Source organism: Mytilus galloprovincialis, chromosome 12, assembly GCF_965363235.1.
Source record: "Mytilus galloprovincialis chromosome 12, xbMytGall1.hap1.1, whole genome shotgun sequence".
In the NCBI taxonomy this organism is placed as follows: Eukaryota; Metazoa; Mollusca; class Bivalvia; order Mytilida; family Mytilidae; genus Mytilus; species Mytilus galloprovincialis.
Window position 1 is genome coordinate 42715915 of NC_134849.1, and position 20708 is coordinate 42736622.

The 20708-nt window shown below is 32.8% G+C and overlaps 1 long non-coding RNA gene across 2 annotated transcripts; it reads right to left on the reverse strand.

Moving 5' to 3' along the window:
* Positions 1-16391: 16391 nt before the first annotated feature.
* LOC143055205 (uncharacterized) lies at positions 16392-20169 on the reverse strand. 2 transcript variants are annotated; one of them, XR_012971968.1, is made up of 3 exons: positions 19987-20169; positions 18425-18487; positions 16392-16569 (listed from the first exon to the last, which is right to left on the reverse strand). It is a non-coding gene; the product is annotated as an uncharacterized LOC143055205 (long non-coding RNA). The 2 variants fall into 2 exon arrangements; XR_012971966.1 differs by lacking the exon at positions 16392-16569 and adding an exon at positions 16682-16805.
* Positions 20170-20708: the final 539 nt, after the last annotated feature.

Here is a 20708-nt window from a genome sequence, read left to right on the forward strand (position 1 = left end):
ACGACATAACGTGGTAGCGTAGACGTTGTGACGAAGTTACTTTAGAGACAAGCAACAACGCTAAGGTTTTCCTTCTCAATAAAGTCGACTTTGATTCGCTCGAAAACTGCCTGTTGTTTATCATAGGTCTCCTATGTGTCCTTTGTATCTTTTGTATTTTTTTGTATCAGGCTCTAAATTTTAGAAGCTGTTTAATGGATTAACATGGTGGAATAACACATCAATGAATATACTAATGTTGGCCATATACCTATATTGATTTGAACTTAGCTATTAACTTATATCATAGGCGGATTTAGGGGGGGGCAGGGGGCCCGGCCCCCCCCTTTTTGTGAAAAAATTTGGTTGCTTATATAGGTAATCACTGAAGCGTGACTGGAGCGGGCCCCCTCTTAGGTCAGTTAGTGGGCCCCCACTTATGAAAATTTCTGGATCCGCCACTGTATATTACAATTGTTAATATACAACCTCGTAAATCATTTATATATACTCTTTGTACGCCTTGATGTAAATGTAGAATTTGCTTTCATATCCTTCAATACATGTTATAAATGTACCTCGGATTTTGTCATTGGAATGTTAAATATTCATAACGAAATCATTGGGACGTGGTATGTTATCACGATAATGTACAAACGACGCATACATTAAAATATCAAAGCACAGGATAGGAGTTCTGCTTACTAACGCAGTCATACATAAAATACTTAATAACAATATTGAAAGCCGAGGACAATTAAGCACATTCGGAGAAAGGATGTAATGGGCTAAAATATCACTGTTGCGTAGTCGATGTGATCATATAATATAACTAATTCATGAGAAAGTAAAGTTTCAACTTCCTCAGGCACAGTTGACTTTAATTGAATTGGACTATTTATTATAGGTTTTTGTGTCATATAGCTCTTAAAGGTTTCGGTTCTTATACATTCTCGGATTTCAAATGTTTGATTTTGAGCATTCCTGATGAAGAAAAATCCAGAAAAGCGCTTGGGACGCATACAATTGTTTGACGTGGTTTTTTTTTTTATTCAATCACTATGTCGATAACTCTGCTAGTTGATTATCAGTCCCTGAGCGTATCATCATCTCAGTAGTCAGAGCTTCGGTACTTACATGATTTAACAAACCTTTTTAAAATTGTCCGTTTATTAATTTTGAAATTATTAAGAAACTAAGGTTACAACTCTCACAGGCAAAATTTTCTTTTTGAGTCAGGTCGTTTTGTGTTTTTTTTTAGACTGTTGAGTTTGAATTTCCAACTGTTACCTTTTGCCTCTTGAACATATAATAAACAATAATGTGTTCCAAGTACACGGATATCCTATCCGCACTATCCGTTTCTATATTCAGTGGACTGTAAAAATGGGGAAAATCTCAAATTAGGCATTAAACTAGAAAGATCCCATCATTGGGAACATGTGTGCTAAGTTTCACATTGAATAGACTTCAACGTCGACCAAAAACTTTAACCTGAAGCGGGACAGACGGACGGACGGACGAACGAATGAACGGACGGACGGGAGCACAGATCAGAAAACATAATGCCAATACAATGAACAAACGTTAACGCTAACCAATGAACTATGCAACGCAGGCAAATGAAGTAAATATCAGATGCAATCTACAGACGGACAGGTACACTAATTAACATAAATCTACAATCGTTTTTTTTGTCAACATATATTTGACTTTCTGCTCAAAGTATCGAAACGAACTTTATTCTAACAAAAAAATAATTGACCAATAACCATTTTAATAACGTCTTAAACGTCATATGCCAAATTCGCCGGTTTGACATGGCCACGTTACTACTAATCATTTTAGGAGATTTAGTTCACCTGTTACTTAAAGCATCAACAATATACCAAATGAAGAATATTTCATATTGACCAATAAACCATGAACCATGAGCAGCAAATGAAAGCTGCCAGACGGACATGTGTTCTTACAAACGGCCCTTTGACAAATTGAGCTTTAGCCTTTCTTTATTTGCATTCGATATGCACTGCTGTATAAAAATGATAAGTATAACTAGCTACAAAATCAGGTGTTTTTTGTTTACTAATTTCCAATTTGACAGTTGTTTTGCATTCGTTTGAGGTTTTTGTGCTTTGGATTTTCCCATATGATAACATACTTTCTGTTTTGAATTCGATTTTCATTTCATTTGTTTGTTGTTTTTACTTTTGCATGATGGGATCATAGCTTGACAAAAACATTGTTTATCGACTTTAGGCTTTGGGTCAACATGCTTTTTACCTTTAGTGGTCATAAGGCATAATGATTTATTCAAACAATTGCTGTCTAACATAAGATTTTATTAATTTGATATTTAAGCAAGAAACAATTGTAACATCAAAATAACAGTTTAAATTTATGTAGAACAATGTTAACTCATATTAAAAATTAAAACTGGTTGGTGTTCGTATTAGTCTTAAGTTATTCTTTAATATGTCTTGTGTACTAATTTATGCAGCTTTGTCTTTTTTGTTTAGCCGTTCCGTTGTCAGTTTATTTTCGATGAGCTTGAATGTGCCTCATGTATCTTTTGTCCATCTTTTATGATATGATCGCAAATGAGACAATTCTCCATATGAAACAGATTAACAAAGACATGGCCGTTTAAAGGTCACCATATGGCCTTCAACAATAAGCAAATCCCGTATCGCATTGTCAGCTGTAAAACGCCCCGAAAAGCTGATGTAAAACAGACCAAACAAGAAAAGTAACAAGCTTCATGTTCTTGTTTTGTACAACATAATGAACGAAAAACGAATTTTACACAGCAACAAACACAAATCACTGAATTACAGGTACATGTGTACTATTGTTTTTCTGTTTGTCTTTTTCATTTTTAGCCATGACGTTGTCAGTTTGTTTTGGATTTATGAGTTTGACTGTCCCTTTGGTATCTTTCGTCCCTCTTTTCCTATTGTTTGACAACCACATACATATTGTGACGAGGTTAATCTTGATTTAAAAAGCAAGCCCTTCTCCTTGATTGGGACACCGATGTAACTGTACAATTTAAAAATCAGTTAAGAAGCGTAACTTATTAGATGAATACAAATGAAATACATATAATAAAACACAAAACAACAGATTGTTCAAAGTGAATAATACCTTCAAAAATATGCTATGCACCTACGACAATGATATCAATCAGTACATATTCAACATCAAATGGATTAAGTGTTAAGACGTCACAAACAGTCAAAGAAAAACATGACAGTGTGCAATACCAATAATCAGATTGTAGAGCCATGCATGTGCATACGAATATAACATTGATATTTATTTTAATTTTAATTAACTAATAACGAAATTGATAGTAATACCAATAAAAACATTATTCAAAGATATAATTGTAGTGTTAAATCGGTTACTCCGAAGAACAAGTTTATTTCCGGGGTCGGTTCAAAACATCTCCTCAAACATAAGGATGTACTATCCGTTTGAAATATGTTTGTACATGTACAAATTAACTTACAAATGAATCTGTATATTACTGGACGAATAAGATAACGTTGTAAAGTATTTGTAATTTGTGATAACGAGATTACTGACTTTATAATGTTCAATTAATAGATTACGTTTACTGAAATATCAAACTCAACAACAATCACTGGACATAGTGAATGAGTGGTTATATATAATCACCTGGAATTATTTAAAAATATAGTGTACTTGTCTACATTGGCTACAAGTATAGGGGGAGGGTTGAGATCTCATCAACATGTTTAACCCCGCCGCACTTATGCGCCTGTCCTAAGTAAGGAGTCTCTGGCCTCTGTCAGTATTATTTTTAATTTTAGTTTCTTATTTACAATTTCAAGTTTAATATGGCGTTCATTATCACTGAACTAGTATATATATTAAGAGGCCAGCTAAATGACGCTACTGGGTGCGGGAATGTCTCGCTACATTGAAGACTTGTTGGTGACCTACTGCTGTTGTTTTTATTTTATTTGTTTGTTTTTTTAAAATTATAAAACTAATCTTTGGAACCAAATTTAACAACAATATTCAAAAACAGTATTTCTACTGGAAAACAAGTATCACTGTTTATTGATATTCGATCACTAAGGGGAAGATTAATATACATAAAATTAAACCATGAAACCAATCTAAACATTGGTGCTAGGAACATATATAAAATATTTTTCTACAACAAACTTGCCAAATGACACTGATAATGTAGAAGTATCAAGTCTTGTGTACACAATTACGTCTGTAAATTAGATCCATATTATTTCAAAAGATATATATATATATATATATATATATATATATATATATATATATATATATATATATATATATAAAAGTCTATAAAAACGACCAACCAGCAAATTTACTATGTACCGGATCGTCTAGAATAGGCGATACTATGCAGATAAGGAAAAAATTTAGACTGATATATATATATATATATATATATGTGTATATGCTTAAGATCTACAATCTCCAGTCGGGGAAATTGATAATGCGGATGGTCTCTTTTTAATTTCATCAGTTTACGACTTTAACAAATTAAAAAAATCGGATATTCAAATTGCTCCATCAAATTTACAATGAAATATATCAAAAGAACTAATTAAGACACAAACACACAATGCTATATTCATTCTGTCAATTCATCAGCATGTTGGATAAGTAAAGACATTAACCTCTGCCAAGGCTAGATGTTTTGTTCCATCAGTAATGGTAAGTTTGATAAACCTGCCGTCTGTATACCGTTTGCTCTGAAATACCAGATGCTCCCCCATTTTTACCTGGTCCTTTGTAATGTGTAAATAATGAGATATCAGCAAGGCACGTTCCAACAGCTATGTCAAGATCACGAAGCCTGAGGCCTATGTACAAATATAAGTGAGGAGTTTGTTTACTTATAAAACCAGATACAAATCAACAATTTCTACATAAGGAAATACGTATATTATTAAGTCAGGATTACTATGTGTTTGACCTTTGATTTAGCCATAATTTAAGGACTTCCTATTTGAATTTACCTTTGAGTTTTTTTTTCTCAATTATATATGTTATACACAAATCAACATTTAATTGTATAAATACTTAGGCCGTGTTCACACTAAACGCTGCGTACAGTAAACATGTTTACATTTGGTTTAATGTAATCTACACTTGTTTCACGTTAAATTTGTTCACATCTATACACCTTGTTTAGATACCTGAACATAAGTTTTGGTTACACTTGTAAACTATATGTCATTTAAATGTTCATTTCGTAGAACAGAATTCAAATTTTCGAACATCTTTTCTAGCGTTAGGGAACGACCATTTGACTTTAAAAAAAGGGGGGTGATTTTACCTCAATTTGATTAAAAAAGAATCGGGTCATACAGATGATTTGAATGAACAAATATTCTGAATCTAAAGTTTCCCCATACATTATAGTGTCAAATATTGAATTGGTACTATAGAAATATAAATAAATATAAACTTTTGCGCGAGAAAAAAAATTCTGACTCAGAAGGATCACTACATTTCTATCTTTTCTGTTTATTTCAAATGGTATTTTTTCTCCGAGGAGTATTTGGCAAAAGGAGGGGGTAATGTTTTGTTTTCGTTTTTTTTTTATTTCTAACTGTATTTTAACGGATCTGAGATACTACACAAACAAACAATTAACTTCACCCTGATGAGTGAATCGTTTGAGTAAAGACCAGTGGCAAATATTTCTGTCAGTGTGTACGTCCAGTCGAATCGGGAAGACCTTTTCAAATGTGTGTTCGGCAATGATGATGGATGAGTCTTGTCTGTCTTGATAAGGGGTTAATAAGGCTACGTAAAGTGTTTTTTAACAATAAATATATCAAGTTTAGACAAATATTTCTGTACAGAACTTTATGAATGGGTGTTATAAGTATCAATTTTATATAAAATTGCTTCTTTTTTAAATATACATGGGATATTAAACTTCTGAATGCCTAGTTTTGTGTACACTTAACCTACACAAGGCCTACATCGACTATCGCCTGCATGTAGACAAAACATGATTTACACTACATGTAAACATTGAGTTTTATCAATGAGAACGTAATTATGTTTAGTTTATGTGTGAGTTACACTAACACAACACCGAGTTTAGGTCAATGTGAACACGGCCTTAAATGATGTACCAAATCACAATAAGGCTGTAATAATACATCTTGCAAGATCATTTTAAATAGAAGTTCATTGTCACCAGAAGGTACAGGGCTCTTGACAGTTCTAAACAGGCACTACATCAGTTAAGGTTTATAATCAAAATGAAAATGAAAAGGCACTTAGCTCTACGGTAAACGTTTACATGACTCTTGGTCTTATGTTTAACACCATAAATGCCTTAAAGTAGTATTTTTTTTTCTGTATGATGTTTTTTCGTTGTTTTTTTATATTAGGTATCAATATTGTGTTTGTTGTGATGTAATGTGGTTATTTTTATATATTATTATTTCTAGATCATGGAAATAAATTAAAAACATGCACAAAGTTTAAATCTAATTTTAGTTTTAAAAATTATTTATCTTAGGAGGACTACAGAAAAATAAAAAAAAAAATAACCAAATTTCGAATAAGTACTCATGATCTAGAAATTGAAAAAGGTCGACATTCTGGAATTAAATCAAATCACAGATTATGTAAATAATGTTCATTGGAAGTTGAAGATAAACTTCATTTCCCCTAACATGTCCTCAGCTAGATATTATGAGAACTTAATTCTCATTTAAACCAAATAAGCTTAACATTTAAAAACATTGTTCAGCTAAAATATGATGAAAAATTTATATGGTTAATGTCATTATAAATATGATCGATTATATACATTTTATATGCAACTTAAAGTATTGAAAGTTTAAATTGTTAAATACTTTAAAAAATTGAATCACTGTACATGTACTTGTAATTTTTATATACATCTGTTTGCATGTTCACTACCCTACATGTATGTTATTTTATATCAATATTAATACCTTTTTTCAATATTGTATCAATCCATATTGAATTTTGTGTTTTGTATGATTTGTGTTTGTATTGGAATTTAGCATGTTTACATTTCTGCTCAATTTGGGGCGCTCATTGCAAAATCAAATTATGTGGATTTGTATTGTAATTGTATTTGTATACAATATAAGGACAATGGGGAAGCCCAAAAAGACAAAAAAGCATCTGACAAATGTATATAAAAACTAAACCACTCAAAATACTAAATATTATTCATAAGATTGCAGTCATGTAATTGACTGCTACATATGCTTACACGTGAAACAGTTGATCTTTTAAAAAAGCAAAAAAATAAACGTAGAATAAATATGGAGTATGCGTTTCGGATGAAATTTTGTGTTTGCCCGTCTTGTGCATGTTGTGTTTATCATGTTTATAATTCAATAGTACCCCCAAATGGTGGACACTGATATGCTTCAAAAAGATCGAACTGAAAAACCTAGAAACTTTAACAAAATAAAATTGAAATAAACATACAAATTTACATTTAAGGAAGACTACCACCCATTTCATTTCAGTACTTTATAACATGGTTATTCATAGTGTTCTCTTAACATGCCAAACATTCTGAAATATTTAACTTATTCCTATGGAAAAGCTTGAAATGTTGTATTTCACAAACTGTTAACATTCATTTAAACAATAATGATGGACTATATAAAGGATATACTGTATTTGTAACAAACCGTGTGGTAAAGGAAGAACTGCAAAGTGTTTTAACTCAATTTTTATGCCCCACTTACGATAGTAAAGGGGCATTATGTTTTCTGGTCAGTGCGGCCTTTCGTTCATCCGTTCGTCCTTAGTTCGTCTGTTTGGTCATCCGCTCGTTCGACCGCCTTTCTATTCCGCTTCATGTAAAAGTTAATTGGTCAAAGTAGATTTGTATCTATACTATTAAACGAGAAGACCTCATTTTTGGTGTCGCTTCTCCTCCTTTCACAATAAATTAATCATCATGCCTCTGTGTCCTATAGGTAACATGTATAGTCGCATTTGTCATCCATTCTTATGATCATTAAGTTTGGGTTATTTGGGATAAAAAACGAAAAAGAATGCGTCCGGATATTTTCCCGTCATTGGACAAAACTTTAAGTCAGATTAGACTTCCGGTTTGTGTTTTTCTGTACTTCGAACATACAAAGACTATGAAATAAAGTATATGAATTTGCTTTCTGCTATCATTTTGAGTACTAGCATGTATCATCCTTGCTTAACGTGTTTCAGTTTGGGTTATTTTGGGAGGAAAACGAAAATGAATAATATTTGCTATTTACTATCAATTAGTTTACAGTGGCGGATCCAGAACTTTTCATAAGGGAGGGGGGCGCTGACTGACCTACGGGGGGGGGGGGGCGTTACTCTCATGCTTCCCCATATAATCAACAATTTTTTCCAACGAAAGGGGGGCAGGGCCCCCCAGCCCCCCCCCCCTGGGATCCGCCTATGGTTTACTATCAACGGCGGTCACTGCGGATATATTTCTATATACTTACATACATTTACTATGAATTACTGTATTTGTTATAATTTACTATAAATTCCAATGGTTATCTTGGGGGGGGACTCTTTACTATTCATGGCGTTCACTGATATATAAGTACCTTTGACTTTTGATACCTCTCCTGAAATTCTCTGTATTGAGTAATTAAAGTATATATGCATGTTCATAGAGTACAGAAAAACAGAAGGTATAAAAATCGGTATTTGGAAAATAGGAGGAGGGCAAAAAAATGTGCCCAGTCCCTAAGTACCTTTGAATTTTGATACCTCTCCTGAAATTCTCCAGTCAGTATATTTTTTTTACAGTCTACATACGCTCTATTTCCCCGCGATTTCGCGGGTGTGTTCTAGTGTTGTTGAAACTTGGTTCTTATGTTCCTCAATATATGACCTTTTTAATTTTACTGCTAAATGAGAATTTTGATTACTGTTTAAAGTTCCACTGAACATATTAAATGATAGTGCGAGTCAGGCATCAGTCTAAATGTTTATCAATGTAAGCCATACTTACCATCATAGTTTCGGTTGATTTATTCAATTCGCATAATGATGTAAATTGTTTCTAGATCTACCCACCAATACGGTAACTGTTCACCATACGTATGTGAAAACGTATGTGGTAAGCCATCAACCGCATGTCCTGATGAATATGTCCATCCTCCATCCATATATGTTGAACTCTGTCCAGTGACCTTTCCAAGCGCAACATTTGTTGGATCTCCGTCCGGAATTATACAATCTAAAACGAACCAAAGTAGTTTTCAATCAATTTAAAAAAACAACAACATTTGCTTGTATTATAGCAAAGTACAAGTGTCAAATTAAACTAGAGTTATACTAAAAAAAGAGGCATTTACGAAGACAACCACAGCACCTGCATTGCATGGACTTTCCATTTTGAATTTTCAAAGGAGTTCAATATTTTATTTTTTGTGACTATTAGTGTCTTTACCTACCATTCAAATCAAAACGAAGAACAAAAGTACAAACTGCTTAATGGATTTCGATATTGATGTACATGTTGGTAAACAATGATCATATTCATTATGTTAAACAGTCAAACTCGAATTATAGATAACAACTTCGAAATTCCGTACAAATAGATACTAAAATATGACAGCAACCAATTTGACATTGTAATATGACCACATGAATTGGCCGTTCAAGAATTTTTAACCAATTAGGACGTTATGGTGTACATGTTTGAAAATGTTACCCAAGATACATTAGATTCTGAAACGGCGAATTACAGAAAAGGTTTGTCACATCAAAGTTAAACTACAATTTTATTTGATTTTACCCTTAAATATTTATATTTGTTTCACATCATTATCACTTAACTCCTTAAATATTACCATTAATTTAAAGAGTCATTGGCAAAGTCTTTATCAATACCATGATAATTAAGAGTACTAGTTAATCAAAATTGTAACCAATAAATCAACTATTTCATAAACAAATTCTACAACCAAAATATGATTCTTTTAAATTTTTGCTGAAGCCTGCAATGTTAAGAAATCGCTCAGTTATCAGTCAATTTTAATCAAATGTGCGTGTCTATAAGTAATACTTCGTCCAAATTGTTCAGAACCTAAACGTTGTATAAATGATTTCAGTATATTTGACTTAAAGTTTCGTAGGCACATTGCATTTGACACGTTGTTTTTATTCATATTATTTGAAAATATAATTATCAAAACAAATCGTTTAAAACATAAATAAACATGAAACATTACTTCAACAAAATCTAGGAGTTGATCCTGTACTTTAAACATGTTAAACACACCTAAGCGTTTGGATGTTGTTTATTTTCGAAAACTAGTTACCGAAACATAAATGTGAGATAAATTGTTTTATACACATGCAGTCATGTCAAGGCATGTAAAAACTACTCCTAAATGACATTTTAAAGACTCAAACTTACGTTATAGTTTTAAAATTGATAATTCCCTTGAAAGTTTTCACTCCAACATCTGAGAATCAACTTCTATTAAACGCTTTTTGAAAGACACATAATGCAGATGTCGTTAGTATAACTTGATTTATTTCACTTTACTAGGTGGGGTTTAACCGGTTCGCTTACTAAATACAAGTCTACCTATTGACAGTTGCTTTAAGATAAACTCATCGACGACATGTCCAATTAATCTTCCTATAGAATATAATCAGTTATTTTGCATTTCCGTTAGGTGACATTGATAAATGATTAAAAATCAATAATAATTATAACGACAATCATTCTTATCTCACACATCTTCAAAAAGACTGTCATTATGCAAATCAAACGTAGGCTCCGCTCAATTAGCTGAAATAACATTTAAAATACAGATATAGATTTGCCTACTTTGCTTAATGACACTGACATTATTCGTCAACAGCAATTCAAAAAATAATCAATTAAAAGCTAGTCGATTATATCTTAACTTTTGTTGCGCAAATCAGTTTTGCTATCGATTGTTTTACGCGACTTATATGGTTAGATATAAAGGAGCTTCATGAAGGAATCTTGATCATGTAAGACGATATACCAATAATAAACAATCGTGGAAAGTAACAAATATGTTAAACATTTGCCTAAATTAAGATTATGAAAAAAGAAAGTGTGAAATACCAAAAATCTACGTAATCAGTTTTCTAAACGGTGTCCACTTTTTAAATGAATAGTTAAATTTCATAATGTCATATGTGTAAAACATGTAAAAAGTGCAACTGTTTAACGTTGAAAAAGATGTAAACAACAATTAATAAGAGTACAGTCGCCATTTATATTCTGAATAACATGCACAACGTCATAAAGTAACACAATCATGCTGGCGTTCTTAAAAGTGTTGAATGTGTGACTCTTACTTTTACAGTTTTTTTTTAGCTCTCTTATAGGGATCTCCATGGCCTGTTTAACGATGGCGCCCTGCCATCGTTCAAATGTCTTGCGCAATCGTCAAATGACTTGCGCCATCGTTCAAATGACTTGCCCCATCGTTCAATTGTCTTCCGCCATCGTTCAAAACAGTGGTTGTTTTATAGCCTGACGCCATTTTTGTAGCAATTAAAATCAAATGCATGTAATTGCATAACCCTCAGGCTTTTTTATAGTATAATCCAATACAGTTCTAACGCCTGAGAGATATCCGGATTAAGATCGCTAATCACTTGTACCTGAGCTGTTACAGGTAGATCAACAAACCAGACAGGATAAGATTATCCGAAGATAGACGATTCATTTGTCGAATTATTTTACTAAGTTTCCGCTAATGCTTATGATAATTCAGATTAAATAAATAAATTAATAATCCAGCTACAAAGTTTTAACAAGTCGAACACGTGCGGTTTTTTTTTTACTTACGCAACCAGCAACTCCCTTTTTAAGAAGTACAAAATAACACGTAAAACAGTAATTATTATTTCATCGCAAATAACTCGAGTACTGCTGTATTGTAACGATAATATAGAATTACTTTAAAAGTTAAAAGTATAAACTTTAATATTTCCTGTCAAGAAGTATCGTATCGTAATTCCGAATTCATTTCGCTAAACATTCAAGTCATTAAAACCTTTTCATTTGACAGCGTTTGCTTTACAAATCTTTTTTAACCTTTTACATCCCGTACGACTCGTTTTGTCGTTGCTGCAAATCAGCCATACCGGTAATGGTTTCATGACTTCTGAAATTGACATTACCGTAAAAAGTAAGCTCCAATGATTTTTAACCCCCATAACAATTACCAAAAATAGCAAGAAAACTACATGGTGACCTTCGTGATAGCTATTGGTCATTCTCGACTAAGGGAAAGGGAGGGGGCATGAGGGCTTGTCCTTTGAAGAGTTACAAACGGCAATTATTGAAAATATATATACTTCTATATAGTATTTATAATGAAAATTTAAATACATATAATTTAAATAAGCAATGAATTTGCATGTTCACCTTTCCTTATGTGGAGGAATGAAATACTTTCGATCGCGCTACACTGTACGGCGTAGATACAGTTTATGATGGTAAAAGTTCCTCTATGGTTCAATTTTCATCCATGGAGATACCTGCTCTTAAATACCTCAACTATCTGCCAAGCAAATATCGATACGAAATACAGGATCTAAAACATCGTCTCAACTGGGATATAAGCAACACAAACCCAACCAAAGTTGTGTTGATCTCAGGTGCTACGGAAGGGTAGGCAGATTATGTTCCACATGTGGCACCCGTCGTGTTTAGACAGTACGTATACACTAAAAATATGAATGCATATGTATTTGTTCTTTATATGGCTGTTTTCCAACTGATTTCATTCGGGTCTCCCTGGTGAGTCTTTTGTAGACAGATTATCCCGACAGTTTTCAAGAAACGTTTAACTGATTCCATATGTAACTTTATGCTTTACCTTATCAGAGGCTGTTCTTCATAAAATCTTTCACTCTACCATAAACTCACTATGCTAATTTGTCTTGTTATCCCTTATACGTCTTAGTAACTGTATATACTGAGTAACACAGCCCATATTTTGAATAATATTTACTTACAGTCAAACCTGATTAAACCAGACCCTGAATAACCCGGTTTCCTGTCCATTCCGGCCGAAAATGAAAGTCCCATATTTTTCCATTCAAAGTCTTTGTTAAAATACTCTTTGTAAACCAGACCCTGTGTATTTCGAATTCCGGTCTAATTATGAAGTCCCAATACTCTTAATTACATTAATTATTACCTGTCAAAACCGGTTGGTCTAATTAATTTCAATGATTGATATGCAATCAAAACATATTTGATAATCAATTAGTCAGGTGTCAAACTGGAACTTACAATCGTACAGTAGTGAGCTGTGTTATTTATTAAAACATTATAAACGTGTCAATTAAACAAAAAGACACACCGAATATATCTCGGATTGAACTTACGTTTTAACTTGGATAAGCAAATTAAAATCGCGGAGTAAGAAATTCACATCGTGATTTCGACATCCTGGGTTCCCTGTTGTGAACCCCTAAACAAATGACCTTGATAATGAAACACCCGGATGACAAAAATCAATGCATATTGTACACTGTACGACAACGTTTCGAAAGTTATGAAATTGCGTTAGATAATATTCTGGCGTTTTAATCGGCCATTCCAACATTTCAAATTATTGATCATGGGAGTAAATCGAAACTCTCGTCTTACCATATAAACAACGCGACCATTATGATACAAATGCAAACAATGAACAACAAAGTGATTTGAAGTATTTTAATTTATCAGATATAATTTACAATCAGAGAGAACTTTTAAACGCAAAATGTCAGACGTCACAAGTCATTAACTTCCGGTCAAAACGGAAACCTGAATAAACCGGCTCACTGTCCAAACCGGTCCTTTTACATAGTCCCGTAGCCGGCCGGTTTATACAGTTTTTAATGTATTATAATGCTATCGTCAGTAATGTTTTTATACCTACCGTCTGATACACAAATCGTGTCTTGATTCTTTAGGAATTCACATACTTCACCTCCTTTACATGGATTGTCTTTACACGGGTCGAAAAGCGGATCCTAAAATTTATAATTGTATACCTATTAAATACACAAGGTAATAGCCAAAAAAAATCATATCATTACTTTGTACAGTATATTTCTTATAAGTGGTGTACATTCTTTGTTTGAATGGCTTACGGGCAACTTGTTGTCACCCTTCAATAGCATGACTTTTGGTCAATTTGTTCTCACTGTTCATTAGAATGGTTCACGGACAACATTTTTACACTCTTCATTGGAATGACTTTATGTCGATTTGTTCTCACTGTTCATTAGAATGGTTTGGGCAACATGTTAACACTCTTCATTAGAATGACTTTAGGTCAATTTGTTTTCACTGTTCATTAGAATGGTTTAAGGGCAACATGATAACACTCTTCATTAGAATGACTTTAGGTCAATTTGTTCTCACTGATTATTATAATGGTTTACGGGCAACATGTTATTACTCTTCATTGGAATGACTTTAGGTCAATTTGTTCTCACTGATTATTAGAATGGTTTACGGGCAACATGTTAATACTCTTCATTGGAATGACTTTAGGTCAATTTGTTCTCACTGTTCATTAGAATGGTTTAAGGGCAACATGTTAACACTTTTCATTAGAATGACTTTAGGTCAATTTGTTTTCATTGTTCATTAGAATGGTTTAAGGGCAACATGTTTACACTCTTCATTGTAATGACTTTACGTCAATTTGTTCTCACTGTTCATTAGAATGGTTTACGTTCAACATGTTTACACTCTTCATTGGAATGACTTTAGGTCAATTTGTTCTCACTGTTTATTAGAATGGTTTAAGGTCAACATGTTAACACTCTTCATTAGATTGACTTTAGGTCAATTTGTTTTCGCTGTTCATTAGAATGGTTTAAGGGCAACATGTTAACACTCTTCATTAGAATGACTTTAGGTCAATTTGTTTTCACTTTTCATTAGAATGGTTTAAGGGCAACATGTTAACACTCTTCATTAGAATGACTTTAGGTCAATTTGTACTCACTGATTATTAGAATGGTTTACGGGCAACATGTTTACACTCTTCATTGAAATGACTTTAGGTCAATTTGTTCTCACTGTTCATTAACATGGTTTACGGGCAACATGTTTACACTCTTCATTGGAATGACTTTAGGTCAATTTGTTCTCACTGTTTATTAGAATGGTTTAAGGGCAACATGTTAACACTCTTCATTAGAATGACTTTAGGTCAATTTGTTTTCACTGTTCATTAGAATGGTTTAAGGGCAACATGTTAACACTCTTCATTAGAATGACTTTAGGTCAATTTGTTTTCACTCTTCATTAGAATGACTTTAGGTCAATTTGTTCTCACTGTTCATTAACATGGTTTACGGGCAACATGTTTACACTCTTCATTGGGATGACTTTAGGTCAATTTGTTTTCACTGTTCATTAGAATGGTTTAAGGGCAACATGTTAACACTCTTCATTAGAATGAATTATGGTCAATTTGTTCTCACTGTTCATTAACATGGTTTACGGGCAACATGTTTACACTCTTCATTGGAATGACTTTAGGTCAATTTGTTTTCACTGTTCATTAGAATGGTATAAGGGCAACATGTTAACACTCTTCATTAGAATGAATTATGGTCAATTTGTTTTCACTGTTCATTAGAATGGTTTAAGGACAACATGTGTACACTCTTCATTGTAATGACTTTAGGTCAATTTGTTCTCACTGTTCATTAGAATGGTTTACGTTCAACATGTTTACACTCTTCATTGGAATGACTTTAGGTCAATTTGTTCTCACTCTTCATTAGAATGGTTTAAGGGCAACATGTTAACACTCTTCATTAGAATGACTTTAGGTCAATTTGTTCTCACTGTTCATTAGAATGGTTTACGTTCAACATGTTTACACTCTTCATTGGAATGACTTGAGGTCAATTTGTTCTCACTCTTCATTAGAATGGTTTAAGGGCAACATGTTAACACTCTTCATTAGAATGACTGTAGGTCAATTCGTTTTCACTGTTCTTAAGGAGACTCAAGGGTATTAAAATTCAGCAAATATTTAACCATTTTTTTCATTACAAATTTTATTCTTTACACTATCAGAGGTTAATATATGATATGGTACAAAACAACAACCAAACAAATCAATTTGTTTTGGCCCCAGATGACTTTTGAAATATTTTTATCATTAAAAAAAGCTCTAAATTATCTCCCTTTGATGAAAAAATGCCATTTTTTTTTGCATTAAAATTGAAAGATCTTTTTTTAACTCATGAGTGAGGCTGCGAAGGGGCTTAACAAAAACTAAAAGCATATATATATATATAGATATATATATAGAGCAGCAAGACTCTTATTAAGACTGAATATGACAGTACCTTATTCTGCATTCTTTCATCCTTTCCCCTGATTGCTGACATGAATGGTTCTTTATTTCTTTTACTTCCAGGCAATTTTGGTATGAAAGCACGTACCATCTTTCAAGCTAAGTGTACCCATGGTTTGTCCTGGGCGTATTTTGATAAAAATGATAAATGTTGACTGCATCTTTTGGTGTCTCTCTTGTAAAACAATAATGCAAAGTCTCTGTGTGTTGTTTAAAATTACAAATCAAAGGAATTAACCAGTTACATAAATTGTATTATAGTTTCACTTCTGAAATACATGTATTCCTGACCGGTGACTGTACAGTTTCAGCATATTTTCCTTTGTTCTTAATTTTTCTGATATTTAGCTGAAAGCAGGATCAATGAGAATCTTCATGTGTGTGGCCAACAGGTACTTACGACCAGAGAACCTGAAAAAAAATTATCTGTTGAGTTCTTGACTAGTATCATTTATTTATCCATTAAAGAGATAGAGCTTTGTTAGAATATAGGTGGAAGCAGGATAATTACTTGAATACACTAAGATATGTAATAAATAAAACAAGAATGTGTCCATGGGACACAGATGTCCCTGCTTGTAAATATATCTCCAACTTATCCTTTTTCCTATTAAACTAGAGGCTCTAAAGAGCCTGTGTCGCTCACCTTGGTCTATGTGAATATTAAACAAAGGACGCAGATGGATTCATGACAAAATTGTGTTTTGGTGATGGTGATGTGTTTGTACATCTTACTTTACTGAACGTTCTTACAATTATCTCTATCTATAATGAACTTGGCCCAGTAGTTTCAGTGGAAAATGTTCGTAAAAATTTACAAATTGTATGAAAATTGTTGAAAATTGACTATAAAGGACAATAACTCCTAATGGGGTCAACTGACCATTTCGGTCATGTTGACTTATTTGTAAATCTTACTTTACTGAACATTATTGCTGTTTACAGTTTATCTCTATTTATAATAATATTCAAGATAATCACCAAAAACTGCAAAATTTCCTTAAAATTACCAATTCAGGGGCAGCAACCCAACAACAGGTTGTCCAATTCATCTGAAAATTTCAGGGCAGATAGATCTTGACCTGATAAACAATTTAATTCTGTCAGATTTGCTCTAAATGCTTTGGGTTTTGAGTTATAAGCCAAAAACTGCATTTTACCCCTATGTTCTATTTTTAGCCATGGCGGCCATCATGGTTGGTTGGCCGGGTCACCGGACACATTTTTTAAACTAGATACCCCAATGTTGATAGTAGCTAAGTTTGGTTTAATTTGGCCCAGTAGTTTCAGAGGAGAAGATTTTTGTAAAAGTTAACAACGACGACGGACGACGGACGACGGACGCAAAGTGATGGGAAAAGCTCACCTGGCTAAAAAGTAACATATTCAGGATAATATGAGAATGATGAAAGTGACTTGATCATTGTTTAGTGTTAACAAGCATTGTGTAAACATTCCAAAACACTTAATGGTTGAGGCAAAGTAAAGTTAAAGTGCAGTTTGGGTTTTGAACAAGTTTTCAATTACTTTAAGTTCCAGTTAATCCCTGATATATTCATTAATGTTTTTTTATTGCAGTACAGTAATAGTCTGATGGTACAAGAGAGCACAAAACCACTACTAACAACAACATGTTTATCAAAATATTATTTTCATTTTGTTCTTTCTTAATATTATAAAACCACAGAAGAAAAATAAATTTCCATATCTTGCGCTGTTAACTAGTTGTAATAAAAATTATTCATCAAATACACAGGATAAGAATCTGTGGGTAGTGCTCTGAGGTTAAATAATTGACTTATTTTCATAGGTTTATGACCACTGCCCAGCTATAACAATAATGGCTATAGAAAGTAGAGGCTCCAAGGGGCCTTTGATGATGCATGAAATAATGCATCTGTTATACGTTTGCATTAGTTTCAGAGATATAAGTAAACACTGCATGTTCCCCCTATTTTTTTTATTTTTAGCCATGTCTGCCATGTAGCTTGGTAGGGTCAGCAAACACATTTTAAACTATATATACATACCCTAATGATGATTGTGGCCAAATTTGGGTAGATTTGTCTCAGTTGTTTCAGGAGACGACTTTTCTAAAAGGTTAAAAAAAAAAATTGAAAAATTGTTCATTATTTATTCCTTTCATATTTCTCTGAATAAATAAATGATGAATGGGACACAGATTATCATATGCCCCCCCCCCCTTTTTGCATATAACTTTTTAAAGAAAAAAAAGAAAAAAACATACAATAGATTTTATACCAATATGGGAATTAAAATATTAAGGTACAATGTAATGTATGTGCCTGTTCCAAGTCAGGAGCCTGTAAAGCATGCAGTGGTTGTCATTTGTTGATGTGTTACATATTTGTTTTTTGTTCATTTTTTGTGCATAAATTAGGCTGTTGGGTTTCTTGTTATCTTGTTTACATTTGTCATTTAGGGGCCTTTTATGCAGTATGGGCTTTGCTAATTGTTGAAGGTGGTACAGTGACCTTTAGTTGTTAATTTCTGTGTCATTTGGTCTCTTGTGGAGAGTTGTCTCATTGACAATCATACCACATCTTCTTTATATAAGCATAAATCAAATAAAGTTAAAGTCATATGAAACGAGTGAGTGGTGAAAAATAATGTTTATCCAATTCTTGAACCAATGCATGTATATATCAAAAACTTAGTCCTCTGTGCATGATTTTATCATTATTTTCGCAAATATATCATATAATCGTCAATTTTTTTCTCTGTTTGTTATGATTTAACAAATATGGCTGCTCATTAAATGCCGTGTTTTGAAGCCGAGTTTTATCGATTGTCACCTTATAGTAAACAAATCACAAAAAGCATGGGTATTGAGCACGTGTTTAACATGTATAATCAAATATTTGTTTATTTCAATGACAGACCCATGCGTATTGCGATCACCGGATTTTTACGAGGAGGGTTACGCTCGGGTCACTATGCATACGGAAAATATGTCGGCAAATTGCTTCCTGGAAGCAAGCAATTAAAAATAAGTAAACTTCTTCTAAATGTGGACAAATTAAAGAATTTTCCTCAGAAAAAAGTTTATGTACATAAGTTGTATAGTGAAAACTATCCCTTTAGGTATAAAAAACATATGTATATTTTTTTTTAATTTGAGGTTTCTTATGACTTCAAGTACGACATTTAAAAGTGTTGACAATGGTTGATGTTAATTACATTTTATCAGATTTTCTTGAGAATATCTAAAATATGATTTTTTGAGGGCTTGGATCCCACTAACATGTTTAACACTGCTATCTTCTGTGCCTGTCCCAAGTCAGGAACCTGGACATTATCAGTGATTGTTGTTTGTTGCTGTGTTGCATATTTGTTTTTAGTTATTTTATTTGTATATTAATATTTAGTTCATTAGTTTGGAATTATTTTACAATTGTAATTTCAGGGCCTTTAATATATATCACTATGCAGTATGATCATTGCTGAACGCTGTACTTTGACCTATAGTTAACTGACCGACTGAGGGACAGGTGTAAAACAATATGCCTGTCAACTTTTTCTTGCAATTTCATACATTTCCCATATCATTGACTATTTTATCCTTACTTACATCTGTCCATTATTATACTGTCTTTTAGGTCACATTGCATTTCAAGCTGATGTTCAATACTTGCACAGTTGTACACCTAGAAACAAAAAATATACAAAATTAAGATAAGCTAGTCTTGTGTTACTGTCACACTAGTTTAGATAGAGAGTCGTGTGAGTTTCTAACAGAAAATTTACATCACATGAATGAAAAATTGAAACTAGAGGCTCTTAAAAGCCTGTGTCGCTCACCTTGGTGTATGTGCACATTAAACAAAGGACACAAATGGATTCATGACAAAATTGTGTTTTGGTGATGGTGATTTGTTTGTTGATTATACTTTACTGATCATTCTTGCCACTTACAATTTTCTCTATCTGTAATAAACTTGGCCCTTTAGTTATAGAGGAAAATATTTTGTGAAAAATTACCAAAATTTACCAAATTCATGAAAATTGTTAGAAATTGACTATAAAGGGCAATAACTCCTTAAGGGGTCAACTGACCATCTTGGTCTTGTTGACTTATTTGTAGTTCTTAGTTTGCTGAACATTATTGCTGTTTACAGTTTATCTCTATCTATAATAGTATTCAAGATAATGATCAAAAACAGATAAATTTCTTTAAAAATTATCAATTGGGGGGCAGCAACCCAACAACCAGTTGTCCAATTCATCTGGAAATTTCAGGGCAGATAGATATTTACTAAATAAATAAGTTAACCCCTTGTTTAATTTGCTTTG